Raw genomic sequence first — 20752 nt, forward strand, 5'->3', positions numbered from 1 at the left:
CATACTGGAATATTATTTGTCTTTTTTGTAGAGTTACAATACTGTAGTGTACAGCACGAGCCTTTGAAGGCTTGCGTTAAAGGTGTACTACTATTATATATATATATATATATATATATATATATATATATATATATATATATATATATATATATATATATACATACATACATACATACATACATACATACATACATACATATATATATAGGGAGTGCAGAATTATTAGGCAAGTTGTATTTTTGAGGAATAATTTTATTATTGAACAACAACCATGTTCTCAATGAACCCAAAAAACTCATTAATATCAAAGCTGAATGTTTTTGGAAGTAGTTTTTAGTTTGTTTTTAGTTTTAGCTATTTTAGGGGGATATCTGTGTGTGCAGGTGACTATTACTGTGCATAATTATTAGGCAACTTAACAAAAAACAAATATATACCCATTTCAATTATTTATTTTTACCAGTGAAACCAATATAACATCTCCACATTCACAAATATACATTTCTGACATTCAAAAACAAAACAAAAACAAATCAGTGACCAACATAGCCACCTTTCTTTGCAAGGACACTCAAAAGCCTGCCATCCATGGATTCTGTCAGTGTTTTGATCTGTTCACCATCAACATTGCGTGCAGCAGCAACCACAGCCTCCCAGACACTGTTCAGAGAGGTGTACTGTTTTCCCTCCTTGTAAATCTCACATTTGATGATGGACCACAAGTTCTCAATGGGGTCCAGATCAGGTGAACAAGGAGGCCATGTCATTAGTTTTTCTTCTTTTATACCCTTTCTTGCCAGCCACGCTGTGGAGTACTTGGACGCGTGTGATGGAGCATTGTCCTGCATGAAAATCATTTTCTTGAAGGATGCAGACTTCTTCCTGTACCACTGCTTGAAGAAGGTGTCTTCCAGAAACTGGCAGTAGGACTGGGAGTTGAGCTTGACTCCATCCTCAACCCAAAAAGGCCCCACAAGCTCATCTTTGATGATACCAGCCCAAATCAGTACTCCACCTCCACCTTGCTGGCGTCTGAGTCGGACTGGAGCTCTCTGCCCTTTACCAATCCAACCACGGGCCCATCCATCTGGCCCATCAAGACTCACTCTCATTTCATCAGTCCATAAAACCTTAGAAAAATCAGTCTTGAGATATTTCTTGGCCCAGTCTTGACGTTTCAGCTTGTGTGTCTTGTTCAGTGGTGGTCGTCTTTCAGCCTTTCTTACCTTGGCCATGTCTCTGACTATTGCACACCTTGTGCTTTTGGGCACTCCAGTGATGTTGCAGCTCTGAAATATGGCCAAACTGGTGGCAAGTGGCATCTTGGCAGCTGCACGCTTGACTTTTCCCAGTTAATGGGCAGTTATTTTGCGCCTTGGTTTTTCCACACGCTTCTTGCGACCCTGTTGACTATTTTGAATGAAACGCTTGATTGTTCAATGATCACGCTTCAGAAGCTTTGCAATTTTGAGACTGCTGCATCCCTCTGCAAGATATCTCACTATTTTTGACTTTTCTGAGCCTGTCAAGTCCTTCTTTTGACCCATTTTGCCAAAGGAAAGGAAGTTGCCTAATAACTATGCACACCTGATATAGGGTGTTGATGTCATTAGACCACACCCCTTCTCATTACAGAGATGCACATCACCTAATATGCTTAATTGGTAGTAGGCTTTCGAGCCTATACAGCTTGGAGTAAGACAACATGCATGAAGAGGATGATGTGGACAAAATACTCATTTGCCTAATAATTCTGCACTCCCTGTATATAGTGCAGGGAGTGCAACCTGTGCACTGCCTGGATTATTGGTCGGTAGTTGGATGGGACCGGTCCCTTCTTGGGGTCCTTGGGGATCAGGACCGTCCGACCTTCGGTTAGCAATTCCGGGTGTCTCTCGTTAACTGGCAGCCGGTTCATGGCTGCCTGATATATATATACATATATATATATACACACATATATATTAGGGGTGCAACGATACACAAAATTCACGGTTCGGTTCGGTTCGATACTTTGGTGTCACGGTTCGATATTTTTTCGATACAAAAAAATGTTCATGCATTTTTAATTTGTCATTTATTAAAATTATAAATATATATTTTAACTCAAAAGTACAGTTTTTAAATTTAACCCTAACCCTTGTGCGTGTTTTTTATTTTGACAGCGAATGCGCACCTGCGGACCACTTATGTGCAGCCCTGGTTATTTAGCTCATCATATTGCAGCCACAGAAATTCTTTTGTCCATGAAACCATAAAGCTGCACTTTCTTTTTGCCTCATAGTCTGATTTGTCATAACTTCTCCGTTTTGTGGTAAGCTTTTCTTTGGCTGTCACTTCTTCACCCTGATCTGTCTTATTTGGCTCAGAAGAAATGAAATATATATCCTCCTGCTTTTACACACTCACTCACATAAGCTCAGCGATTCTCTGCGCGATCAACCTCTCACATGTTTAAGCTTGCTGCGGGAGATTTCACTTGTCATGTTTGCATAGTAAGCTAACGATTAATAAGACGATGTCAGAGGAATTGGTGCACAAATTATCATCACTCACAGATCAGTGCTGTCGCTCTCTATACACAGTTCGCACGATTGCAAAGTGAAAGCAAAAAAACAAGCGCAAATTCAAACGCGACTTCAATATGTCACATATTGACAATAGCTCACCGATGCCAATGACATAATTACCCAGCTACATTTCCGAAAGAATGCAAAAGCATTGACATATATTTTTCCTACAATAGCCCGACGGGCAGGGAAGAGATAGATTTTGGTAGCCCGACTGAAAAAATCGCTAGCTCCGGGACGTCGGGCTAGCGATATTGCAAGCCCTGTATCTGATTGAGGAATCACTCATCTTTGGAAAAGAGAGTTTATTACAGAGAAATGTCTCTTTCCAATATAAAAGCTATACTATCCGCTTCTTCTGGGCTATATTCTCAGCAGCATAAGGAGAATCATGTGCTAACAGCTGTCTAAATGACTCGGCTAAAGTTAGTAGCATGCTTGCTTTTTTTTGTCTGCTTCCACTTGTCTTTGCACTACGATGATGTCGGCGTAAATGTGCAGTCATATTCGTTGTGTTCCCACTAGTGCTTTCGGGTTAATCTCGTTGAAATGACCTTAACGCCACAACACGGCAAATCTCCGTTAATGAGCTACCGCCGATCACTCCGTGCATGGGGCTAGATGGCCAACACGTTAACGAGCTAACTGCGCTAACACACTAGTTCACACCAATGTAATTGAGCATTGCATGGCACATTCAACATACTGTTTTACTTTAGTCCATGACTCGCTTACCTTCAGGGTCATACGTCACATGAAAACCAAAATAATTCCAAACGCCAGATCTGAATGACGTTCAATTTGCCTGTTGCAAGGAGAGCTTAACTTCTGTCTCGCTAGCTTGCCCTGCGCTCTTCCTTCTGACTATGCTGTCTGTGTTGAGCGCTCAGTGGATCTGCGCTCGACAGTGCAGCCTAGGCGGAGTAGTCGAACACAGATTCACTGAGCGCTCAACACAGACAGTATCGTCAGAAGGAAAATTGATAAAATAAATTACAAATGTTGTATTGTTCGATACATATGCGTACCGAACCGAAAGCACTGTATCGAACGGTTCAATATCGATACGAATATCGTTGCACCCCTGATATATATATATATATATATATATATATATATATATATATATATATATATATATATATATATATATATATATCAGGCAGCCATGAACCGGCTGCCAGTTAACGAGAGACACCCGGAATTGCTAACCGAAGGTCGGACGGTCCTGATCCTCAAGGACCCCAAGAAGGGACCGGTCCCATCCAACTACCGACCAATAACCTGCCTCAGTACTACATGGAAGCTCCTGTCAGGCATCATATTGGCTAAGATGAACAGGCACATGGGTTAATACATGAGCGGGGCACAGAAAGGGATGGGCAAGAATACCAGAGGCGCAAAACACCAGCTACTGGTAGACAGAACAGTCAGCCGAGACTGCAAGACCAGACTGACCAACCTGTGCACTGCCTGGATTGATTACAAGAAGGCCTATGACTCAATGCCCCACAGCTGGATACTGGAATGCTTAGAATTGTACAAGATCAACAGGACCCTAAGAGCCTTCATCAGGAACTCAATGGGGATGTGGCATACAACACTAGAGGCCAACTCCAAGCCCATAGCACAAGTAACCATCAAGTGCGGGATCTACCAAGGAGATGCTCTGTCCCCACTGCTGTTCTGCATAGGCCTGAACCCCCTCAGTGAGATCATTAACAAGACTGGCTACGGATACCGACTACGGAACGGAGCAGTTGTCAGCCACCTCCTGTACATGGATGACATCAAGCTGTATGCCAAGAGTGAACGAGACATTGATTCACTGATCCACACTACCAGGCTATACAGCAATGACATTGGAATGTCGTTCGGACTGGAGAAGTGTAGTCGGATGGTAACAAAGAGAGGGAAGGTAGTCAGAACTGAGGGGATTGAACTACCAGAAGGCAACATTGCAGACATAGAGGAGAGTTACAAGTACCTGGGGATCCCGCAGGCGAATGGGAACCATGAAGAGGCCGCTAGAAAGGCTGCAACCACCAAGTACCTGCAGAGGGTCAGGCAAGTCCTGAGGAGTCAGCTTAACAGTAAGAACAAGATCCAGGCCATCAACACCTACGCCCTGCCCGTGATCAGGTACCCTGCTGGGGTAATAGGCTGGCCAAAGGAGGAGATAGAAGCCACTGACATAAAGACAAGAAAGCTCCTTACCATGCATGGAGGGTTTCACCCCAAGTCCAGCACCCTGAGGCTGTACGCTAAACGGAAGGAAAAGGGCCGGGGACTGGTGAGTGTCAGCACCACAGTCCAGGATGAGACAACGAACATCCAAGAATACATTGGGAAGATGGCCCCAACTGACCGAGTGCTCAGTGAATACCTCAGTCAGCAGAAACCCAAGAAAGAGGAGGGAGACGAGGAACCATCATGGAAGGACAGGCCCCTGCATGGTATGTATCACCGGCAGATAGAGGAGGTGGCTGATATCCAGAAATCCTACCAGTGGCTGGACAAAGCTGGACTGAAAGACAGCACAGAGGCACTAATCATGGCAGCACAAGAACAAGCTCTGAGTACAAGATCCATAGAGGCTGGGGTCTATCACACCAGGCAAGACCCCAGGTGCAGGCTGTGTAAAGATGCCCCAGAGACAATCCAGCACATAACAGCAAGATGCTAGCAGGCAGGCATACATGGAACGCCATAACCAAGTGGCATAGTGTACAGGAACATCTGTGTCGAGTATAACCTGGAAGTCCCGAGGTCAAAATGGGAGATGTCCCCAAGGGTGGTGGAGAATGACCGAGCTAAGATCCTGTGGGACTTCCAGATACAGACGGACAAAATGGTGGTGGCTAACCAACCGGACATAGTGGTGGTAGACAAACAGAAGAAGACGGCCGTAGTGATCGATGTAGCGGTTCCGAATGACAGCAATATCAGGAAGAAGGAACACGAGAAGCTGGAGAAATACCAAGGGCTCAGAGAAGAGCTCGAGAGGATGTGGAGGGTGAAGGTAACAGTGGTCCCCGTGGCAATCGGAGCACTAGGTGCGGTGACTCCCAAGGTAGGCGAGTGGCTCCAGCAGATCCCAGGAACAACATCGGAGATCTCTGTTCAGAAGAGCGCAGTCCTGGGAACAGCTAAGATACTGCGCAGGACCCTCAAGCTCCCAGGCCTCTGGTAGAGGACCCGAGCTTGAAGGATGAACCTCCCGCAGGGGCGTGCTGGGTGTTAAATCATTTTAGAAATGAAATCTAAAGTGATTTCCTTTCATTTTAGAAATGAAATCTTGATGTCATGTCAATAATACACACATGCAAAGACGTGCATCAGCTGGACACCCATAGTTTACAATAACATGACGTTAAACAGAGTATACAGGACAAGTGTTTATGAAGTATTTGCCCTTGTAGACAAAGATCCTTCTTTTGAAGCATGTTAGTATTACTGTACCGCCACTTTTAGTTTAATATCATTGAATTGTGGCCAAACTGGGCCAAAAGTTCCTCAGTGACACCAGCAACATAATAATTTTAAAAAAAAAGATATTCTCTGAAAATAAATTATTGATAGCATTCAACTGTGTCAATTTTGCTCCTGCTCAAGGACATTGCAGTTGTCTCCAGGGAAGCTTCGATCCCCTCTTAATTGTCCACTTCATCACAACAGTCAGAGCACCATCCTGGAGAATAAAGGTGTGAGAAGAAGCCACAGCTATGAATGATAACAGACTGGCATGCACAACAGTTAAATATTCCTACTCATTTCCAGCCCCATCCACATTTGACTGCACAGCCCTAGCCATGAAATTACCAGGTCAGTCCCAATAACCTTCCCTTCTAAGGCATGCATGCAGGATGGGAAATGTACTTCTATGTATATAAATATATAGTCCTCTATATTCATTAAAGGTGTGTGCACTAAAATATCTTACTTGTAATTAAATTAGGTTGTAAATGAATCAGTTGATTAGCTGGAATTGTATAAAAAGTGAATATTTACTTTCTGGGCACATCCCTCTATGTTTTCTCCCGTAAAATATTCAGCATGGTACTACTGCTGAGTTTTCATTGGAGCTTTTATAATTAATTTGCTAATGCTTGAATTTTTAGCAGAACAAAAACAAGTTTGTTTCTTTAATTTAACCTGCAGGCATGCCAATATTTCGCATTAGCACCCGTTAAGGCTGATGTAATAGTATTGGTTTTGCAGGTATGTAGTTAAAAAAAAACAAAAAACTGCAGTTAGCTCCATAATTTACAGGACAAAGACATAATTAATGTAGTTTTCCTCTTATCTTACCAAAGTGGATCTAAAATCAAGATGCTATTGAAGTTTAGACTTTTAGCTTTAAGTCAAAGAGTTTCACAAAAGTATTAACTGATTAGTAATAATGGGCATTTTCTATACACATTCCCCTAGTTTTGGAGGCTCAAAGTTAATCAGTCAATTGACTTTTAAGCAGTTTAATGACCAGGTGAGGCCTGTTCCCATACAATTCCAACTCAGAAACACCAAAAGACCTTAAAAGACAGATAAAGTGTATGATGAGAGAATTCTTTCCTTGGTTAAGGGAAAAAACTTCATTACATGTACCAAGTCAAGAACACAAGAGGTTGGCAAATAATTGTCAAAGTCAACAGTCGAGAGACACCTTCGTGAATGTAAATATAGAGGGTCTACAACAAGGTGCAAACCACTGGTTATACTCAGGGACGAGAAGTTCAGATTAGACTTTGTCAGAAAACGTCTAAAAGAGCCAGATCAGTTCTGCCTGGTTTGTTTGTATCTTTAAATACATGAAAGTAGGGCTGCTCAATTATGGCAAAAAGGATAATCACGATTATTTTCACTGAAATTGAGATCTCGATTATTTGACGATATTTATTTAACAATAACAATGTATTGAATAATGGCTTTAAAAATTGTCATAAAATAATATAAAATAGTGTGCAAATACTGATAACAGTGCAAATGTTTGCAATATAAAAAATAAATGAAAAATGTTTATGTCATCTATGTTTAGTGAACTTCAAAATACTGCATAATATTTATGCATACAAATAACCAAACATCAAGGCAAGCTGTGTAGCCACACAATGCACAATTGTATCAAACTGACATTGAGGTATGTCAATTTGTAGTCTTGCTCTGTGGTGCAGCTATGACACCGTAGCAAAGTTTACACGCTATGTCTACTTGATCCACGTCTGACTCCGCGAACCCATAATGTTTCCACACCACTGAAGTCGTTTTACCTCTCTTTTCAACCAACGGCATTCTTTCTTCAGCAGCCATTATCTTCTCCTCTCCAATTAACTTCTGCTGAGTTTTCCGAGCTTTCTGAGCTTCCCTCGGGTCCTCTTAATTGTTGTGACACGTGTTCGAAACGCAGAGAGGTGCGCTCGATTTGCCACACGGAGCAGCGCGAGAGTAAAGCACGAGGGAGGTGGTAATAATCGGCTCAGTCATTTTTAATGATCGTTGAAAGCCCAGATCGTAATTTAAATTAAAATTAATAATTAATTGAGCAGCCCTACATGAAAGTGCGGAAACGGATAGGAAGAGCTGATCCAAAGAACACAGCATCATCTGTCGTGACAGAGTCAATGCTAAGGCATGAGCGTTTATGACTGACAGTGGAAGTCATACCCATTAGTGTCTGTTAATAAATTCTGAAGTCTACAGGGCTACACTATACAGACTCATCCAATGATCCAACAATAATGACTCAAAGCATTCGGACCCAGGACCCAAGAGTTTCTCATGGATAAAACTCGGGTTTCTCATCAACGAAATGGTATATTCTTCAATGCTCACGACTGTCACCTAATCTCAGCCCAATAGAGCATGCTTCTTCGTAATTAAAGACAAGTCTGAATGCAGAGAGATCCGCAAATAAAGGTGGCTGGAAAAACAGGCCTGGCAGAAGGAAAAAACACAGCATTTGGATATCAGTGGGTTCTAAACTACAGACAGTCATACTCTGCAAACGATTTTCATCCATCCTTACATTTAAAATTATGTCAGTAGACCCAATTAATTTTGAGGATTATGTAAACAATGACTGTAATTCTAGCAGTTAATGTAAAAAAAAAAAAAAAAACTCCTTGGATTAAAGCTAAAAGTCTTTACTGATATCATGTCTTGATTATTTGGATTAAAATCCACTGTAGTGGTCTACAGAGGCAAAATTATATAAAAATGAGCCTTTGTCCAACATATAGCGCTAACTATAAGTAAATTCTATCAAATCAGTTGAAGTGGTTAAAAGCCAGAGAATTATCTCAATAACAACAACAACAATAATAATAACAATTATTATTATTATTATTATTATTATTATCATCATCATTGGCTTCCAATATATCTGGGTAAATATAAGAGGAGGATTCATCTGTTATCAAATAAAGTGCAAGGTTATTTTAGTCAACAAAAACTAAACTGAAAAGCAAAACTAGATGTGAAAAGGCATTTTTAGTTAACTAAAATAAAAATAAAAACTATTTGAAAGGATTTTGTGAATTTTGAAAACTGCCCAGAATAAAGTTCAAATTTAGAATAATAATGGATTGCATTTATACAGCGCTTTTCAGAACCCCTCAAAGCGCTTTACAATACCACTATTCATTCACTCTCACATTCATACACTGGTGGAGGCAGCTACAGTTGTAGCCACAGCTGCCCTGGGGCGCACTGACAGAGGCGAGGCTGCCATATCGCGCCATCGGCCCCTCTGGCCAACACCAGTAGGTGAAGTGTCTCGCCCAAGGACACAACGACCGAGACTGTCTGAGCCGGGGCTCGAACCGGCAACCGTCCGATTACAAGACGAACACCCAACTCTTGAGCCACAATCGCCCTGTAGAAGCAATATTCTTAGTTTTAGTATTTGTTACTTGGGCAAAACATTTATTATGCTTATTTTTATTGAGACTCGGGATGTCTAGAAGACTGGGAGCCAACAGATTTTAACAAGCTTTGAATTTTTCTAAATCTGGCCCTGACATCTGCTGTGGATCCAGTAATGATTAAAAAGACAGGGAGATGAACACTGAGAGTAATAAAAATGAAAATAAAATTAAACAATAAAAACTGAACTGAAATAAGAAAATTAAATCTGGAAACTGAAATTAAATTGAATTAAAAACAAACCAAAAAAATCACAATGAAATAAAAACAAAAACTAATTAGAAGAACTATAATAACTCTGCCAGTAAGGGCCAGATTTACTAACACCAACACAAACTAGGTTTTAGCATAAAGAAAAAATAATGAAAAAGAAAAGTACTGTTTACAACGAGAGCGCAGTGATTGTATGTAAGTGAGGGAACTCAAAGATTTTGCATATGTTTTTATGCGAGTTACTTTCCCAGGGTGAAAAATATAAGAAGAAGAATGTTTGAGTTAATTCGTTCACTAACGTTTGCGACACTCAATTTTTACTCATAATTATGTGTTACTTACATTAAAGTGTTACTTTTTGTCAGGGGCTGGGTCTTATTGTTTTATTTGTGAATTCTTAGGTAGATGGAAAGGATTTTTAGTTCTTGTATTATTCTCAGGTTGAGTTTCAAGTTTAGTTTAGGCTATTCTGTGTATTCCTTGTTATGAGTCTGTTTCTATTCTCTTTATTATATGGCCTGTCTTGCCCTCAGTGTTTTTCTTTCTGTATGTTTTAGTCTTCCTTCTCAGTGCGTCGTGTGGAGTCTGCATGCGTTAGTCGGTCATGTTTCATGTTATCTTGCTTGTGACCTCTCTGCATTGAATCATATCTGTTATTAACCTCTGTCTCTCTTCCACAGCATGTCTTTATCCTGTCTTCCTTCTCTCACCCCAACCGGTCGCAGCAGATGGCCGCCCCTCCCTGAGCCTGGTTCTGCCGGAGGTTTCTTCCTGTTAAAAGGGAGTTTTTCCTTCCCACTGTCGCCAAAGTGCTTGCTCATAGGGGGTCATATGATTGTTGGGTTTTTCTCTGTATCTATGAAGCGCCTTGAGGCGACTTTTGTTGTGATTTGGCGCTATATAAATAAAATTGAATTGAATTGAATTGAATTGTCATGTCTGTGTCCTGTTAGGCTTCCTGTTTTATTTTGAAGAGGTCTTGTGTTCTGTGTTCATTGTTTTAGTTTCACTTTCTCCTGGTGGTGTCATCATGTTAATTTGTGTCAGCTGTTTCCCCATGTGTTTCCCTTCCCCTCATCACCTCCTGTGTATTTAGTCTGTGTTTTTCCATTCGTTCCTCGTGACGTCGTCTGAGTTATGTTCCCCCACGTTTTGTCATAGAAGTCATAGTTTTCATAGTAATCATAGTTGTTTCACAGTACCTCAGTCTCGTTTCTCTTGTCTTAGTTATTTGGTTTTCCCAGTTAGGTTTTCAGTTTGCTTTTGCCCCTTTTCACTTTTGTTCGAATTTTGATGTTCATGTTCATCAGCCACAATAAAAGGCTCGCTTTTATTTTGAAACTGAGTTCCAAAACAAAAGTGTGTCAACACTTAGGTTCTCCTCACACACCCCACACGGTCTGCGGGACACTTTTTGTGCTTGATATTAAAAACTCCTTGTAAACAGATAAAGCTAACCACATATTGCAAATGTGTTATGCAAATGTATTTTTTATTGAACGTCTTTAATAGATCCTATAAAACTAGTGAACTTTTTTATGAGGGGGGGGTCTTTATTATTTATTTATTTATTTTGGAATATCAGATATTGTAGAGAGACAGGAGATATCCCTATATAAAATGATATGATTAGGTTGCATAAACCACACATACGCCACTGTTAAACTGTTTTATACTTTAATGAAAAATCTCTCGGTGGACAGACTGGCAGCACTGCTTAAACACACAAAGTAATTATTTTCTGATTTAAACTTAAAAGCAACGCAAAGCTATAAAGCCACACTGGCAACTATTTGTTGATCTTTCCCTTCCTCTTTTAATTAGACACACAAAAATCCATCATCTCCTGACTGAATGAAAATGCCAGTTGCAATACTTCCTGACATTACATATATTAACTGCCAACACACATATTTCCCACAAGGTCAGTGAGAGCACTGACCAAATTGCACAGAGGTCAAATCAATTTTGCATCCTACATCCTGCAAATGACTGAGTTCTAATAGGCAGTTTGAGGATGACGGACCAGGCCCAGGACATATTTAGAAGAATTAGTATTGGATCGCTGGGGGCATTCAACAATCCAGCTTTTTATTGTCTTTATTTTGAAAGTTTATAGTTGCACTTTAAATAAAACTTAAGTGAAAAGTAATGTTCCCCGATGTCCATGTTTCAGAGTAACAACAATTGGGCTGTTACTGCACGAAAAAATAACCAGGAGAAATATTAAAATATAATATGGATCCAATGTTAAGGAAATACTTTATGTCAAGGAAAAGAGAGATACAACAGCTGGCTGTCATTGATGACTCTTTTAATACTTTTTTATTTAAGGTGGATCCATGTGAACACATCAAAGATGCACAGACTGAGATGTAAATGAAAAAAGTAATTAATAATTTAACAATAACTCTGCTAAATTATCAGGCAGGTTAGTACAAAGTAAAGCTATTGCAGATGATTAATTTAGCAAGTTGTTTATATCATACAATCCAGCCTCGGTCATGTGAAGCAGCTGGTGAAACTGAAGCTATTTCCTTCTCTCTTTTTTTTAATCAGAAAAAATATTTGCCAGTCACGTCTGATTTTCAGCTTGAAAGAATAGTTTTGCCTTAGCTTCTAACAGCTGACATCAGTGCATCTCTCCACGGCAGCCGGTGCCTTCTTAAACCCAACCGCTGTAATGGAAAGAGGTGTTGCGTGAGTTTGATGTGAATATAATAGCACCAGTCAGTCAGAGTGAAAAGTGGCATAATGTTGTAAGCAATGTGAGCAATAAAAGTGTGACAAATACTTTTGGTTGTAATGGAAACAGCAAAATGATATAAAATGGCTCTCATTCATTCACCTGTGTAACAGAGGCGGAGGCAGACATTTGATACACCCGGGGCTTAGCCCTAAAGGGTAGTATGCATGTGGGATTGGGGGTGGAAATGACTGAAAGATTAATAGGCTCTGTTTTGAATTTTGTTCAAAAAAGAATGACTTCATATAGGGAAAAATATATATCACATATCCAGGACACCTTAAACTAGTTTTTTAATTAAGCAGCAAGGCAGAACAAAGTCGGGGCTGCATCAAGACACGAGGACTAAACCCCAATTCAACCAGACCCAGAACTGATCCAGAATTAAAACAGGACTACACCAGTTCAAAATCAGGACTACTTAAGATTTAACCAAGAAAGAATCAGAATCAGAACTAGATAATAGTAGAACTAAAAATCATCATAGACCTGCACTACACTTATTTTTTAAATTCTACCAAAGTCCACTATTTAGATTGAGAAAAGTTTATATAATTATTTAGCCTTGTTGTACAAACAAGCCTGCATAAATGTAGAATCTGAAAAATAACAAACCTCGAAAGAAACACTAGGTACGAGATACATGAGGACCTATGATACGGTGATACTTCTGGTAAACAACCATTTGACTAACATGTGTGTCTCACCTGCTCTTGTTCCACCTCTGTTCTGTCCTCATTCTCCTCTCTCTCCCTCTCTGTTCCTCTCTCAAGCCAAACACCAACATCATCAAATATACAGTTGAAACCAGATATTTACAAACTCTTCAGATAAAAACACAAAACTTTTTTAATTGTAACATCAAATCAGACTAAATGTTTATTTTTTTAGATTGATAAATATAAAAACATATTTGTTGTTAAGAGTAAAGAGAGAAACTGTCTGTATTTCTTAATTGCAAATGGTACCAAATTGTATTAAAACTTGAGCCACACTTATGGAGCTCCACAGTTCTTTTTCTGGTGTTTTGGTTGATGTCTCTTGATTTTCCCATTTCAAAGAAACAGGTTCTGTGTTTTGCCTTATATGCATCCACAGCTGTGCCACCAATTTACTCACATGGACTCTACTAACCTATCAGAAGCTTCTTCAGCTCAGAATGGAATCGTCTGGAGTTTTCTTATCAATTAACAATAAACTTAGCATATATGTACTCCTACATTTGGTGAAAAGGATAAAAAAAAATAGACAGCTGTCTCTCTTTATTCTGACATTTAAATAATTCAAAAGATATTTCAATATTTATTTATCCAAAACAAAACCAGTTTACTCTAAATTGATGTTGTACAGTAAAAAAATGTTCCTGTGTTTTCCATAAAGTGTATGTAAATATCTGGTTTCAACTGTGGATATACTGCTGTGTATTGAAGTTCCTCTTGTTTTGCATAGAAATATACTGAACAACATACAAAGCATAATATATAAAATAACATCTACCAGTTTTTTCTTTGGAAGAAGCCCCTTATCTCCATTCTTGTGTCTCAGTACATTACCGCAACCGATTTATTTAGCCGTGGAGGGTAACAACTGAAAATATGAAATAAACACATGTAAGCTAAGACTCTCCAAAGAAACAGCATTGTTGTTGTTCGGCTTTTCATTTCGCCAATTGTTGATTCACTTGAAGAACAAGTAACGTAATATTGGTCAAGTGATCAGTTTGACATCAATCTTTCGTGATACAACGTTATATTTAAATTATTTGTACAGTACGAATGATTTGCTTTGGTACCTGGTTAAACTTCAGTTCTCATCTGTCTGCCTCGCTGCGCTTCTCCAACAGCGCACTCGCAGGCAGCAGCTGTCCCGCCCCCTCGCTCAGTGGCTTAGTGCCTGAGCTCGGATCATACCAATATTAGGGGGGGTTTACGCACAATCGTAAATTCCCACAGTGTGCACTATGTGCTTCGAATATTGTGTGTAGTTTTTTGTTTTATACACTTGTCAGCCAGGCATCCGACTATGAAAAAATTACACTCCAAAAGATCCTGGGCTTCTGAAAAAACAACCCGGGCTTAAGCCCAGTAAGCCACCCTGCTCCGCCACTGCTGTGCACATCATCAATGGAAACATGGCATTTTATAGTCATATAAACATTATGCAAAATGAATTGATCACTTGTTTATTGCAAGAGATACTAAAACACTAGGCATGATATTACTTTCAGAAATAAGCTGTTTAGGCAAACAATACACACAACTTGGGTTCCTCCCTGCGGGCATTTAACAGTCATATCAATTCTTGATTCCACTGGGCTTTAAGCACAGATATGACTATATGGTTTGAGCAGTGCGGTTTGAGCAGCCAGGACAGAAACAAGGCAATCTTGTCTGATAAATGCATTTAAGTGATGAGAAGTGCCAAGTTAAGTTCCTCATCTTTTTACCTAGTCAGAAAACTTTTTGTGTTGATTCAAAAGTCTTAAATGAAGAATGTGGAGGAGGTTTAACATGTACATCCACCTCTGCACTCACCACTGAAATGGTTTACCTTCAACAGCATCTCCAAGTGAAGAATGGCTTGTCAAGCTCATATCCACTTTAAATAAATCAGGCTAAAGTGTATGAAGAAGCCATTAACTAATTGCACAAGTTCATTTTTTGCTGTTTTTATATGATGAAGGTTAAATAGCAAAAACTAAGAGTTGTGCTTAACAGATCCACTTCAAGCCATGCTGTAGAATGGTGAACTGTCCAGGGTGTATGACAACCATGATTAACGGATGCACCAGAAAACCAAAATTAGAAAAGTGGTTAAGAAGCTTTATGTACGGACGGATGCACCACACACACCTGCATCTCTCTGCACTTGCTTGCAAAGGGCGTCCACACAGAAAGAGACTGACAGCAACATGGTGACCAGAGAACACAAAGATGGTCACAGTCTGTGATTTCAGGCAGCAAAGGGATAAATAACTACTAGTGATCCGAAGTAGTGACCATCTTGTCTCAACTTCAAGGTTAGCAATGAGAGCGAGGACGCCTCTGACTGACATGTCACAGGGTGGTAAAATGGGGGTTACCTAGGCAAGAGACAATTGCAGTATATAGAACAGCTTTATTGATCAGTGCATTCTGTCATATGGCCTTGATGATGACCCCAGTGAAGGCCACTAGCTGACATACATGGATTCAGCATTGCCCTGTTGGACTTACCACAGACAGTAATATGTGTGTGTGTGTGTGTGTGTGTGTGTGTGTGTGTGTATATATATATATATATATGTATATATATATATATATATATATATATATATATATAGGATTCAGTATGTATTTGTAGGAGTATCTGGGATTTAGTTTTCAGATGTTGTCAAAGCAGTTGATTAAAGCCAAGCCAAGCAGCTGTGGCTCAGGAGGTAGTGAAGGTCATCTACAAAATGCATCTACAAATTGGAAGGCTGCTACTCTAGTCTGCATTTTAAAGTATCCACAGTGTCCTCTAGCAGTACATACATACTTTGCATTACAAGGGCTGCAAAATTGATTGCTGTGGATGAGAAGGAGAGCTCTGTTAGTTGCTGAACACAGGTCAGGACAGTGTGTGTGCTATAGCTATTGACGGTGAAAAATCCAGCAAGGGCATAATATCAATGTACTCTATCAGCTAAACTGAAAGATCCTTTTCTCACCTCATCTCAGGTGAGGAAAAATGTATCTGAACAGATAATGATATGATTGATATGACAAATTGTTAAAAGAACAGGTCACATGCATCTGATTGTATTGTTGTCTTTGATTGAAATTCACAATTCACTGCATAAAATAGAGCAAATATGGACAATATAAACTATTATATGCTATATGATACAATGAATTACAACGTATAGTAGGAGAGTATGTCCCTTGGAGCTTATTGTCATCATAAAAGGCAGTTTCGGTGAGTGTGAGTGCACTGATGGTTTAAAGCAGGTTGGCAGAGAAAGTGCTGGATTCAGATGACTTAACACAAGCAATGAGCTGAGCTGAAACTCGGTTCTACTCCTGCAAACTGTCTTCCAGTCTCATCCTGAGGTATCGTAGAGACATGAAAACATTTCTGATTTCTTTTTTTCTGAACTTTTAGATGTTTTGGTTTTTCAGGGGTTTTGCCATAAAGCTACTCCTACCCATCACGGAGAATGCGATCTCAATTATTTGTGGAAGATGTGAGATTTTTTGTGTTTCCTTTTATAAACTGCTGACACCAAAGAATTCAGAACATATGCAGACAAGAATGATATATTTATTTAATTCAATATAGATCAATACATATCCTAATAAGAAGCAGCTGGAAAGATGAGGGCTGTCAGTGGGAACGTATCAGAGCAATACCATTCATTCTTACCTTTGTCCACTAATTTGTGGTGATTGCCCATGTATTCAGTGGAGATAAGCTTCCTTTCATTTGCAGTGCTTGGTAACATAATTATTTATTGATCTCTAAGGAAAATTCCCCCTTTTCATTTCCCCCTTTTATTCTGAGATCAGAAGACAAGGGCAGACATGGAAAAACCACGTCCTACTTAGAGAGTGATATGGCACTAGGATGGGTATTGTTTAGGTTTTATCCGATACCAGTACCAAACCGGTACTTTTGAAACGGTGCCGGTGCTTAAATGGTACTCGAACCGGTGCTTAAAGAATGGAGAACACACACTTTGTCCAAAAACCTCTTATGTTCAGCTGTTTTTTGTAAAAAGATAACAATGTTAGCCTTTTCTGCAGCTATAGGGCATATATGGTATCACTCTTGGCTGGAAGCAGTGCTTAATCAATGGGAAAAACACCAATTTTGTCTAAAAACCTCTCATGTTTAGTGGTTTCCCACTTTTTCTTTGGTCATTTTAGCCTTTTTGGCCAGGGTGAAGGGAGTATCTGCCATCAAACAAGAAGACAGCCGCATGTAACTACGATGGTGTTTGCTAGTTCACCTTACATGCATTAATTTAATAACATGGTTAGCCTACTCAGCGTAAATTACACACGAACAACATTAAGCTACTCACACAGAGAAGAACGGCTGTTGCTGCCATCATCATCCGTCATCATTTCTGCTACACTGGCAGGGATAGGGGCCAGGACTCTCCTCTTCGGGTTTCTGGGGGTTGTTGCTAACTCCGGGTCCGATAACAGGCAACCCACCCGCAGTAGATGTGCACGGTGTGAGGTCTCGCAGCAAGCTATCAAATACGGCGCATTTCTCGGCTTTTAACAAAACGCTATGCGTCGCCAGGTGTTTCATCAGATTTGAGGTGTTACCTCCTTTGCACAGTATCACAGTATCACCTTAAAGCACTTGTTGCAGGCTGCTGAGTTTGCATCTTTTGCTGTGAAGTACAGCCAGACTTTTGACCGCTTCGCCTTGGGCATTTTTAATCTGTAGCTCTGCTCTAAAAGAACATACGTACCTGGGCCCGCCTACTACGCTTGCAAAGGTAAAATGATTGGCTAGAATCCAAAGTGTATGACATCTCAGGAAATAAAAGCACCAAAATAAAACACCGAAATGTGCGCTGCTTTTCGGTCTGGTTACTACCGTTTATGTCAGAACCGGTGCCATTATGGCACAAGGATTGCAATAATTGATTACATTTAAAATTAGTATGACTCATGCAAGCTGAGGCCTTACTGTGGAACATACAAAGCGGTGCGTACACAGCAGGTGAGGCTGCACATCATCTAAAAATCCAACACAGCTATATGATTGTCCCGCTAATAAAGAACTGAAAAAATAAAAGACAGAGATAAAACATCTATTAAAGGTGATAATCTCAGAAAAAGAAATGGCTGTGATAATATACCTTTAATCTATTTGTGAATGCGTAAGCAATTTCATAAAAGCAAGCCAAACACAGCATGACCAACAAGTAACAAGTGGAGGAAACAAATGACGCAATGTAAAGCAAGAGCTGGGATTAGCTGCGAGTCATTTCAAGGCATTACAAATACTCATAGCAGCTTGTTTCTTCCCTGAACTGTTTGCACACACGTTCCAATTTCTTTTACATACATAGACACACGTTCATTTCAATATCTTTCATTTATTATATAATTTTTTTATCATTTAAAAGAAATGCAACATACACTCATGGCCACTTTATCAGTTACTTCTTGCTAATACTGGGTTTAGCTCCCTGTTTGCCTTCAGAACAGAAGCATGTAATTCTGCTTGGCATTGATGCATAAAAAGTGGAAATCTATGTGGGAAGATTCTGTCTAGATTTTGATCAATATTGCCACAATAGCATTAAGCAGCTGCTGCTATTGGTTGTTAAATATCCATGATGCAGATCTCCCATTTTATCATATCGCAAAGATGCTCAATTAGTTTGGGATCTGATCACTGTGGAGACCATTTGAGAACAATTAACTCATTGTCATGTTCAAGAAGCCAGTTTGAGAGGGTTTGATAATGTGTGACCTGGTGCATTATCTTGCTAGAAGCACCATCAGAAGATAATTACACTGTAGCCATAAAGGGATGGACATGGTTAATCAGAATCAGAATCAGAATCAGAATACTTTATTGATCCCTGGGGGAAATTATTTTTTTGTTACAGTGCTCCATTTTAAACCAACATTAAGACAAGACAGACAATACACTAACTAAGAATAGTACAATATATACATATATATACATACATACATAAGTCACTTATAAATAAATATTTGGAAAAGAAACATGTGTAGTTGTAGCAGCAAACAGTGTGTTAAGTGGATGCGTTGTACAGGGAGATGGCCACAGGCAGGAATGATTTCCTGTGTCGTTCAGTGGTGCTTTTCGGTAATCTCAGTCTCTCACTGAACGAGCTCCTGTGACTGACCAGCATGTCATGGAGTGGGTGGGAGGTGTTATCCAACATTGTCTTTATCTTGGACAGCATCCGCCTCTCCGACACCACCTTGAGGGAGTCCAGCTCCATCCCCACAACATTGCTGGCCTTACGGATCAGTTTATTAAGTCTGTTGGCATCTGCGACCCTCAGCCTGCTCCCCCAGCATGCAACAGCATAGAGGATCGCACTGGCCACCACAGACTCATAGAAAATCCTCAGCATTTTCTGGCAGATGTTGAAGGACCTCAGTCGCCTCAAAAAATAGAGACGACTCTGGCCCTTCCTGTAAAGTGCTGTGGTGTTTTTAGCCCAGTCCAGTTTATTGTCAATGTGTACTCCAAGGTATTTATAGTCCTCCACAATGTCAACACTGACCCCCTGGATTGAAACAGGGGTCAAGTGTTTCCTGGTCTTCCTGAAGTCCACGATCAGTTCCTTGGTCTTTGCCACGTTGAGCTGCAGATGATTCTGCTCACACCACGTGACAAAGGAGTCGACCACAGCCCGGTACTCTGTCTCATCATCCCTGCTGATGCATCCAACCACCGCAGAGTCATCAGAAAACTTCTGAAGATGGCAGGTCTCTGTGCAGTGGCTGAAGTCTGTGGTGTAGAGGGTGAAGAGGAAGGGGGAGAGGACAGTCCCCTGTGGTGCCCCTGTGTTGCTAATCACCTTGTCAGACACACACTGTGGGAGACGTACATATTGTGGTCTTCCTGTCAGGTAATCAACAATCCAGGACACCAGAGAAGCATCCACCTGCATCGCTGCTAACTTATCACCCAGGAGGGTCGGCCTGATGGTGTTGAAAGCACTGGAAAAGTCAAAAAACATGACCCTCACAGTGCTCGCCGGCTGGTCCAGATGGGTGTAGACACGATTGAGCAGGTAGATGATGGCGTCCTCTGTTCCGAGACGAGGCTGATAAGCGAACTGAAGGGGATCCAGATGTGGTCTTACTATGGGTCGCAGCTGGTCCAGGATGAGCCTTTCCAGGGTCTTCATGATGTGGGAGGTCAGTGCCACGGGCCTGTAATCCTGGGGGCCACTGGGACGAGGCGTCTTTGGTACAGGGACGAGGCATGATGTCTTCCACATCACCGGGACCCTCTGCAGACTCAGACTCAGCATAAACAGTTTATGAAAGACTCCACACAGCTGGGGGGCACAGGCCTTGAGGACAAGGGGACTCACTCCGTCTGGTCCAGCAGACTTGCCTGAGTGAAGTCTCCTCATTTGCATCTCAACCTGGTATTGAGTGAAGGTGATGGGTGGGGGAGGGGTGTCAGGAATCTCACAGGAGGCAACATGTGAAGAGAGAGGCTGGCACAGTGGTGTGGCTCTGGATTCCAGGCTGACTGCAGGTGAGGTTGTGGGGGTGGGAGCAGACACTGTGGTGTCGAATCTATTGAAAAACAGATT

The sequence above is a fragment of the Copadichromis virginalis genome, linkage group LG12 (assembly GCF_057382275.1).
Source record: "Copadichromis virginalis isolate Kocher_CV1m ecotype Utaka linkage group LG12, C_Virginalis_male_GT1.1, whole genome shotgun sequence".
NCBI classification, from domain to species: Eukaryota; Metazoa; Chordata; class Actinopteri; order Cichliformes; family Cichlidae; genus Copadichromis; species Copadichromis virginalis.